Raw genomic sequence first — 11055 nt, 5'->3', positions numbered from 1 at the left:
AGTTTTCAGCAATCACAGCCGCCATGGCATAGCTTCCAGTAGAACCAAATAGAGCAGTGGTAACCTCCGAGCAACTAAGGTGAGTTTCATCAGCGGTGGTAAGAACGGCGGCCAAGGGGTGACGGGACGCAACTCCACCACCAATGACCAAGAAGCACGACGGCAGCGCTTCCCCACTCAACGGCGTTCTCTTTCTCAGTCGACCTTCCTCCATCCACGAGCTCCTCTCTCAGCGGACCAGAGAAACAGAAATGGAGCTCCATCGTGATTCTCTTTTGTGAGCTGGCAAGGACGACGGCGTGGTGACCTCGACGGCGGCGGCAAAGAGCGCGGTGGCATGAGCACCACGGTGCACACCCTCTGCTCTTCTCGCATGACCCACTTCTCCCTCTTCACTGCATCGACGGTGTCCATGGTAGAACGGCGACGAAGGTGCGGCAACGGCTTCAGCAACAGCTCCTCGCGAGTGCTCTCCCTCTCTCTCTGCCCGATCTCTTCTTCACCATGTGTGTGTGTGTTTGTTCATTATGTGGGTTGATAAATAAAAGCTGAGGATGAGGGTATCAGGGAGATGTGGCTGACGGCGGTGACTGGCAGCGAGGCATGGCAGGTTCGGCGGCGAGGTGGGGACGGCAGTGGCAAGACGCGCGGCAACGGTTCTCTCCTCTCTCTCTCTCTCTCTCTCTCTCTCTCTCTCTCTCTCTCTCTCTCTCTCTCTCTCTCTCTCTCTCTCTCTCTCTCTCTCTCTCGGTTACGTTTGTGTGTGAGTTATTTGTGTATGTGTGTCACGAGTGAAAGGGGGTGAGGGGTGAGGTGAGTGGCGGTGAGGCAGTGGGGTAAAAGGGTTAGGGTTTCCAATTTGGGAATTAGGATTTTGAGTAGGAAGAATGGTTAGGACTACTATAAGTATTTTTAATAAAATTGAGGTAATAGAGTAGTAATTTGAAATCAAATTTAATCAAATAATAATACCTATAAAAATACTATTTAATTATCAACTTACAATTTATTTTTCAAATAAAAACTTTAATTCAATAATTTAAGATAATCAAATTAATTTTTTTATTTATAAAATAAAGTTCAAAATCTAATTATTCAAATTAAACCATATATCTAAAGCCCTTATTATTTTTCTATTACTCGAGCTTTCAAATCAATAATAAAAAAAATCTAATTAATATAAAAATTTCTGAAATTAATATCTTAAATAAATAAAATAAATCATAATTAATTTATTATTTAATTTCTAAAAAATATGGGGTCTTACAAAAAGCATACAAAGAGTGAAAGTTCATATGAAAGCTTTGACAAAAATACAATAGTTTAAAATAATGACCTAAACTTAAGCTTCAGGTCCTCTTGTTGTTTACCCAAGATGGCAGAAGCTTTGATTGTTTCCTCTTTGGCTTTGATGGTTTGATTAACAACTTCGACAAGAGTAGAATAACCCAAAGTCTTTGATGTATGAACTTGATTTATCTTGTGAAGCCACAGATTAAGTGTTGCATTAGTAGCTTCGACCTTCGCCTTACTGGATTTCAGTTCAGCCACTCCTTCTTAAGAATCTCGACCTTAGTAGCTATAATCTTCTCTTTGGTTCGACCCTCTTATAAGACCTCTTTGATTTGAGACTTGGCTGTCTCGTACTTTTTCAACTGTTTATCATGGGTAGCCAAAGCCTCGACTGCTGTGTTAAAATATTTTTTAACAGAGTCGACTATCGAGAGATGATTATAAATGTCTCCAAGGTTGCTAACGTAGTGGCTGGAATTTTTTTATTCAGAAATTTGAGAGCTGCTAATAATCGAGCCTTCAGATCTGCATTGTTGTTAATCTCTTCCAAAGGGTGGTTGAGACATTCAAGAATAATGTTGACCCTTTCAAGGATTGAAGGGTCGAGACCTGGTGGTAACTGAGGCTCAAGTGAGGTAACCTCCTCTTCATGAGTCAAGATAATTAGCTTTGATTTTTGCACTGAAGGAGCGATTTCTAGTTCTTCACCAGAAGAAGAAGAAACCCTCGTTCCTTCGGAGGAATAAACCTATCGAGCCTCTAAAAGAATATTGGCAAGATCAAAGTCGAAGACATCAAAATTCAAATCTTCAACTTCAGAAGTAGGAGCATTAATAGGTGAGTCATCATGTTTGAGATCAGAAACTTGATTCATGGTCGATAAGATTGGCGAAGTGGCTGCAGCAGATGTCGAAGCAGGACCAAATTCTTGTTGGGTCTCTGCATTAATTGGAATAGGCATATAGCTTGCCTACAAAAGAAAAAAAAGTAAAATTAGAATATAAGCAAAAGAAGAAGAGGAAAAGGTAAGCATAATTACCATTGGGGAGTCAGTCGAAGCTTGAGAAGCAGCAGTCGATGGTGCAGTTTGAATTGGACTTAAGAAAGGAAGGGAAGCAGTCACCTTTGGAGGAGGTTGAGTAACTTCAGTTTCGACACCTGAGGTGTTGACACCTAGTTCAGAGTGACTTTGTGGTCCGGCTCGGGATGGAGATCTATGCTTTAAAGGCTTTGACTGAAAGGAAACTTGAAAGTATTATTAAACATACAAGACAAAAGTCGACTATTAAGGATGGTAAAGTATTCGAAAAGTACCTTGAAAGAAGTAGTTGGATTATATTTCTGTACCTTTTTGGGCTTATCCACAATAAGGATATCGATAGTTTTACGCTTCTTTGAAGGTAGAGTGGCTTCACCTGGCCATCTTCTTCCCCGACCCCTTTTCGATTTTGTTTTCTTAGGAGCGGCATCCTCGTCCGACTCCCAGTTTTCTTCGATTGATTTAGGATTAAAGGTGACACCTGTTTGGTGTATTGGTTGAGCACCTGAAACACAAAGAATGTATAAGAGGAGTACGGACTTAAATGTTGTTTAAATTTTAAGAAAATATGGTACTTGGAGGATATCCAGCAATACTTGTCCGACCTTGAATTTATCCCTAACGCCTGGGTAATAGATGGCACCAATTGTGTTTATTCCCAGGGTACAAGGGTCTTTCTTTCGGAGTTGATAATCCACCCCTAAGGCTCCTTTAGGAGGGTAAGGTAGTCGATTAGTAAGACTAAAAGGGGCATTGAGAAAAGAAGGAAATTTGAACGTTTTCATAAAATATTTTTTCTGGACAAAAGGGTCTCAAACTAAAGCTTTAAAATAACAGTCGAGACATCTATGAAAGTGTGCTTCATTTTTCTTTTTCCATACCTCTAAGGCCTCGATGAAAGCATACCTTACATTCCTGAAATTCTATTTTACCTTATAATATTTTTCAAAGGTAATGATTTCGTGGATATGATCACCTTTGATTTTCTTCGACACAGCAGCAATCTGTGCAGAAGGAAGAACCAAGTTAGAGAGAGCTTGCTCAGTTGAGGGGCAATGAGAATGATAATAGTTCGACCACCATTTGTGAAAGTCAGGGGTCGAGAGGAAGTAGAATTTAATGTCATATCTCTGGCACTAGGAAGTTACTTTTTGATGATTCAAATCCAAAATCTAGTCAAATTCCTTCAAATCCGAATTTTCGAGTGGAGAAGGTAATGCTTGTTGGTGCAAATTTTTGAATACCACAAACTAACCGGCAAGTACACCGGGTCGTACCAAGTAATAACTCAGGTGAGTGAATGTCGATCCTATGAGGATTAATGGACTAAGCAACAATAGTTGAGTGATTAGGCTAGTCAGACAAGCTAAATTGAGTGTTTTGTGTTCCAAGTATCATAAAATAGTGAATTTGAGAATTCAAAAAGAAAGTAATAAATGGTTGGGGAAAAGAGTATGAGAAAACAGTTAAGGCTTTGGAGATGATTAATTTTCCAGATTAATAATTCTTTCCAACTACTTTAATCATACAAAGGTTCAATTCATGGTAAACTTCAATTGATTAAACCCTAATTCCTTAGTAATTTAATCTCCTCTAACCTAGTCAACCGCCAATTCCTTGGTCACTTAATTTCAATTAGAGGATTAAGTCCAATTCTAGTTTATGAGCCACACAAACCCTAAGTGCCCAAAGATAAGATGATTATATGTCACATATCACGTTAAGTTCAGTTAGTTAGAGGGTTATGAGGAATTAATTTTAAGCTGTTGTTCAAGTGATTTAACTGTTCCAAGATTCAACAAGAACTCAATTAGAAAAAAAGTTACCTTCCAATATACTCTAATCCCTAGGATGAAGAACGAAAGCAATCCTTGAATTTAAACCAATGCATTAATTAAGAGTAGAACGATAATAACATTAATCCATCAAAATAAATAGAGCTTCTAATCTTAACAGTGGAGGTTTAGTTACTCATGGCTCAGAGAAAAACCTAGAGTAAAAAAGTATGAAAGTGCGGAATAAGGGAGAAGAAAAGAAAAGAGCTCGAAGGGCTGAATCTTTTCTCTTTTATATTTAATCCTAATTGATTTGAAATTAAAATTAAAAAACCTAAAAGATTTTGTTTTATTTTAATTAAAATTAAAAAATAAAAGCTATACAAAGCCTTCCGTGTAAGTTGAAGACGTGCTACTGGCGCTAAACGCCGGGCAGTGGCGTTTAGCGCCAACTTGGCAGCATCAAATTTCTTCCTTTTTCTTCTGCATGAACTCTACAAAACTTGTCCGAACTTCACCTGAAATAATCAAAATAATAGAGTAACTCAAAGTAGCATCCAAACAGGTCTAAAACATCAAAAACTAATAAAAGCTCCACAAATACACATCTAAATTTCTAAGAAAATATAGAAAAGTTGCCCACGCATCACTTGTTCAAGGCCAAATTGCCTCGACACGTATTTTGGGAAATAAGTGATGAGTTTCTTTTTAAGAGCCATTGTCGATTTGTGAGCCCTACGGGAAGGATTTGAGGAGTCAAGGTTTTTTACCACAGTTCATCGATAGTCTCGTGATTTTCATATTTGAGACTTTTCAAGTTTGGAATGGTAGGTAGAATCATTGTTGTTCTTGATATTGAGCAAAAGTTTAATGAAATGGCAAAAGGCATCGATGGATGACATGCCCTTTGGTTTCGACCATGAAAGAGAAGACAGTCAAATACCTTCAAGTGGAGTTTTGGGAAATTCAGAAGAGGTGGTGAATTGAAGCTCAAAGATAGATTATAGTCATAAGTTAACAATCTATAGAGGACCAAATGGATTGATCGACAATTCTCCTCGTCGAATTCCACTAACCACCAAAGAAAGTGTCTCATACAATTAACCCAAAATGAGAGAAAGAAGATTGATATATTTCTTGTGATGAAGCATGATAGTTAATGAGAGGTAATTGCTTTTTTGGATTTAAATTGATTTTGGGCAAAAGATGAAAGCATTAAGCCACAAGAGCAAAAAGGCAACATGCTCGCTGTCGGTAACAGGGTCACCCTCTGAACCCATGTTATTCTGAATAAAACCTGACACAGAAGTCGAGTCGAAGTTGATATCGAAGACTTCATCGGGGCATGAAATTGTCCAGTATACATCTTCCCTAACGGAAGATAGACCAGTCAAAGCTGAAATCTCCATTAGGGTCGGATCCATCATTCCATATGAGAAATGAAAGTTATTTGTGGCTGGACACCAAAAGTATAAACTAGCCCCAAGAAGAGGACCATTGTAAGATAAGTCATGAGTGGCAAGTCAAAGAGTAGAAACAATGCCTAAAGACCTCTACATAGATTTATCAGTTGAGGATAATCTCGACATCCACAATGAAAACAAGGAGATAGACTCTTTGGGGGTGTTGTTCTAAAGACTTGACTAGCAAAGTATGTAGCTTTGACATTTTTATAGAAGATTAAAGGAAGATGTTCAAGGAGAGATGGGAAGAAAGAAGAAATCGACTCAATTTGTTCCAAGGTAGAAATTGGCCCTAGGTAGGAATATAACACATTGGAAACTTGAAATGGGAGTAGTACTTGGCTACGCCATAGGGCAGTGGTCTCTACATCAGGATTGTGGGCTCTTTGGGTACCATCATCATCGTAGAATTGTGACACATTGGTCACCAAGAGCGAAGGATCCACGATATGAACGTCATTGTCATCCTCCTGAGAAGGAGAAGCAGGAGTAGCAGAAGCTCCACCTATAACACCCTAATTACCCTAAGCCTTACCTCGTGTCGTAAAGCAAAGGTTAATAAAAGGTTACGACAATTCTAAAGCTTATACGTAATATATAGAAAGAAGTACTATATTCTAGAAGATTGATGAAGGATACAGCTCAAAAACAGGATTTGAAAAGCGCAAAACGTACACACAAAGCTACAAACTTAACGCACAAGATATAGATATAATATAACAAAACATAAGAGTATAATAGTAGAGAGATCTAGCCATGGCTCGCGAAGTTTAAGCCGGCTAGCTATATACAGGCAATACACAATTAATACAATGCAAGTAAAACACAAGTATAGGCATATATGTCAAGTAATTCAAATAGACAATTAGGCATGTTATACAATTAGGCAAGCAATAACAAGTCGGAAAAGCAAGCAAGCAGATAAAAGATGAACATGATGAATGCCTGTCCTATAGGCTGTGATATCACATTGTCGATTCAACTGCCAACCCGACACATCTCTATGGAGACGTCGCCCTTCGGAATCATAATTGGGAACCCCGAGATATGGTGCTCGGAACACCGTCCAGGATTTTGTGCCTGCACACTCTAGTGATCCAAAAGGATGCAAGCAGGATACTGTTATCACAGACCTTGCATCTCAACGCAAGCGGGATGAACCACCGCCGTCGTTACCTCGACAGGCGAGATCTAACCACTGTCCCTGCCAGGCGCATAGCGTTTCAACAATCTCAATTTTAAAAATGTTACGTCAGTAGTTTTTTGAAAATTCATTATTTCTGTATATCAATGATTCATCATTGCATTCCGAGTCCCAGACTCATCTCAACCACTATCAATTCATAATTTTTATTCTGAACTCATTAGTTCATCAGTTTCTCAATTCATATACTATTCTCCCTTCTCACTCCACCAAACCCATCCTCAGTATACTAGAAACCTAAGCCTCCGTTCTCTAACTTTTCAAGGTAATATCAAAATAAATCTCTTAGGACCTTTCCCATGTTTTGATACCCAAAAATAAGCCAAAGAGTCTTAAATACGTGTCACAGAAGTTTACAAGCTTGTTAGGAAAGTGAAAACATTAAAAACAATATTTTTGTTGAAAAACAGGGCATGTGTGTACGCACAAGGGTGTGCGTGCGTACGCCTAGGAAAGTTTTCAAATGTGTGCATACGCATAGAGGTGTGCGTATGCACAAGTAGTAAAAATTTCAACTCTGTTCATCTGCACAAGGCGTGTGAACACCCTCAATATAGTGCACCTTCCAAAGTGTGTGTGCGCGCAGCTTGCAAAACTTCGTTGGTTATGTGTGCGCACAGGTCGTGCTAGCGCTCTCAACAGCAAGCCTTCCCCTGTGTGTGCATACGCACAAGGCTGTGCGTGCGCACAGGTTCAAAAACTCACAGGGGTGTGCATACGCACAAGGCTATGCATGCGCACACAAACCAAAAATCACAAATTATGCAGCATGCACATAATCTAGATTTTGACACCAAACTTTGAATGATCATACCTTTCTCTACAAAATTCAAATTTCTACAAAATTTAAACCATTTTAAATCTTGTTCAATTATCTTTCACTTGATATAAAATACATCAAATTTCAAAAATCGTAACTCAAGATATGATCCATCAAAGTTAGCCCAAAACTCACTTTTACCAAAAATTCACAAGTTCTCAATTTTCCATAATCCTCAACCAAAATCAAACCAAAACCATACCAAACTCCAATTTACCTCATAACTCACCTTTTTTGTCACAATCCACCATTCATACCAAATTTTCCTTCACCCTTCATTATTCTCAACCTCCAATATCAAATATATAACACTATAATCAATCCTCCACCAACACATTCATCAATCATAAATCTATCAATACCAAGCATCATAATCAATCTCATTTCATCTCAATCTAAATATTTCACACCATCTTTATCAATTTCAACATCATAATTTATCAACATACTCAAAAATCATCAATTTATCATAATTCATCATTCAACAATTCAACAACCAATTCAATTCAAACCTATCCTATGGGTCACTAGCCTAGGTGTCCAAAAATATTATATATTACATAGAAAAAACCGAAACCATACCTTGGCCGATTTTCAATATGAACCAAAACCCAAATTAAGTGAAATTCGAGCTTCCAATCCACAACCAAGTCATCAACCAACTCCAACAAGCATCAACAATCACTCCAAAGCTCCAATCAAAAGCCAACAATCACAATCTCAATCTATATACACATAATTTACAACAATTCAACCTAGAGTTCATCAAATCCACAAAACCACAAGAGATTGGAACTTGCTCACCTTACCCAAAGCTGATTGAGTCAAAACCCAATAGGAATCAAAGGCTAGAGTGTACCTAAACATCCAAAATTACAAAACTTCACTCAACACAAAATCCAAAAACTCGAAATTCTTAGGGCAGGAAACTGGACAGGGAATTTTGAGAAACTTACCACAAGATTTAGCTAGAAGTGACGGGCTCAGCGAGAGCTTCACATAGCCGCCGACGGCACGCGAATCGGAACACCATAGCTTGAGTTATGGTCAATTGATTGATGAGGTGAATAGTGCTTCTTGTAAACCCTCACTCTCTTCTCACTTCAGCAGCTCTCCCTCTCTTGAAGTGTGTAATGAGCTAAAGTCGGGGTGTATTTAAGTGCTTATATATGTTGGACTTGGGTCCAACTTGGGCCCGGTCCAACCCGTTAGCATTTTTTGCCCGTTTGGCCTAATTGTGGGCCAAACCTTTAAAATTAATGCCAGTTTTTTATTTCTAATATTTTCCTGAGGTTTTCTACTATTTTTAATTATTCTCGCATAGTATCGAATATACTTGAACTGGTTCGACCAGTTCAGCTGCCGGTTTTTGGAACCTAATTTGGAAAATTTAATTATTTAATTAGACGGTTAATTAGTCTCGGTTCTTACACCACCTGGAGCAACGGTAGTAGCTGCAGCGGCGGAAGTAGAAGTAGGCAAGGAAGATGCCATAGTGGCCCCTGCAGTGGAGCTGTTGATGGGAATGGTAATAGTAGTGGTAGCAGCAATGGTGGTAGAAGATGATGATGCAGCGGTGACAGTCGGTGTGCTGTTGGAATGGAGACCAGATTGAAAGTCCACGGAATTAAGCTAAGATAGATTTTTCAAACAAGAAGGAGGAGTGCATGTAGAAGATGAAAAGCTCGTTTGAAATGTGAAGAAGAGTGATAATAATGGGTGAAGAAGGTAAATCTGGAAAAACGTAAAGGGATTTAAAAGGATAAATGCCCATTAAAGCCCATTGGGAACGTTACCTATTTCCAAGAACACGCAAACCGTTTCATGTTCTCATAACCGTCTTTTTCAAAAATTTGAACATTTTAAAGTGGCACGTGATGGCACAAGGCTGAATAAAACTTATCATTTCGCGTTTTGAAAAGAAAATTTTTAAAGGGCAATTTTTTGTACGAATTTCGACTTATAAAGTAATTCAACTGCGATTCGTTGGAATTTGGAAAAGATTGACGGATCAGATCTTTGAATATAGAGAAACAACACTTTTGACTACAATATGTTCCTGTGTGAAAATAGACTCCGAGGTATAGCCTTTTCTGTTAGTGCTTGAACTTGCTTTCCTTGGGAGTGAGAGGAAGGAACATCGTCTTCTTGTAAGGACGGCGGCGTTGGGTACCTGAAAAGGGACTCCAATGCTCAAGTAAGTATGAGTATGAGAGAGTTCAGAATAAGATTAGAGTGAATTGCATACCTTCTTCATGTCAGGAGTGGATATATTTATAGAATTGTTGTGCCACATGCGGTTACTTAATGGGTCTAATATTGTGGAGCTGTTACTGAGTGGGTGATAACTACTCTTTATTTCTCTTCTCTAGAGAGATTTACGGAGAGATTCATGTGCCCATCTGAGCCGAATTATAGCCAACGGACGGATCATAGCCCCCAAGCTTGACCTGTGAAAATTTTCAATTAAACAGGTTGAGCTTCTGAACTATAAATCGGAATTGTAATTATGGTCGCCCCCAAGCTCAACTTATTAGATTGAAAAGAGAGAAAAATGAAAAAAATTGGTAGTAACAGATGAAATAGATAAATAAATAAATAAAGATGAATAAAAAAGATTAGACAGTAAGATAGTTATGGCTATTCAATGAGTGATAGCCCCCAAATTTAGTCAGCTAGTCGATATTTATTATGGCATATAGGATTTGATTGACGCAAACTGAAAAGTTCGAAAATATGTATCCGTCGACCGAATTGATTGTATGATCCGAGGATGTAATGATCAATTGTCTTGAGAATTTTTCCAACCCACAGCAACTTATTGATGAATTTCTTACTCATAGCAATTAATTATTGAATATTGAGTGAATAATAAAGATTTGTTTTGATTGGTAAAAAGTCATTTTACGGATTGATTAATAGCCAATTTTGTTTTCCGATGGATTGATTTATTGATTTTGATATATAGAATGATAAGATACATACATAATGTAAAGCAATTCAAATATATAGAGTAGTAGATACCTCGTAGGAAACTATGATGTATTAAAAGTTGACATAAAGGATTTATATGAGCAAATTAGATTATACATATACATAATTTCACCGAAGTAGAAATGTCAACGGCGACTTATAGGTAAGGTTCATAAGTTATAACTCGATCTGAGTTGGTGGAGAAGGTGAAATTTGCTCATGTATGATCGAAGTCCATTCTCATAAGTTGAAGGTGAAAAATTGAAGACACATTAAACATGTCCTGTTCTAATCGCCAATACATTAAGAAGAAATTTTGTCAAATACATATTCTGAAATTATTGGCTAAAGTTAAAATTAAGCTCCGTCATTCCGAATAATTGGAAAAAACATGAATAAGACAGCATGAACATTGAGTAATTAGTTGAAGAACAAGCAGTAATTGCTAATAATGATAATATAAATAACAAATAGAGAAGTTTTCAATA

The sequence above is a fragment of the Arachis hypogaea genome, chromosome 16, assembly GCF_003086295.3.
Source record: "Arachis hypogaea cultivar Tifrunner chromosome 16, arahy.Tifrunner.gnm2.J5K5, whole genome shotgun sequence".
NCBI classification, from domain to species: domain Eukaryota; kingdom Viridiplantae; phylum Streptophyta; class Magnoliopsida; order Fabales; family Fabaceae; genus Arachis; species Arachis hypogaea.
Note: the sequence above shows the minus strand (reverse complement) of the source record.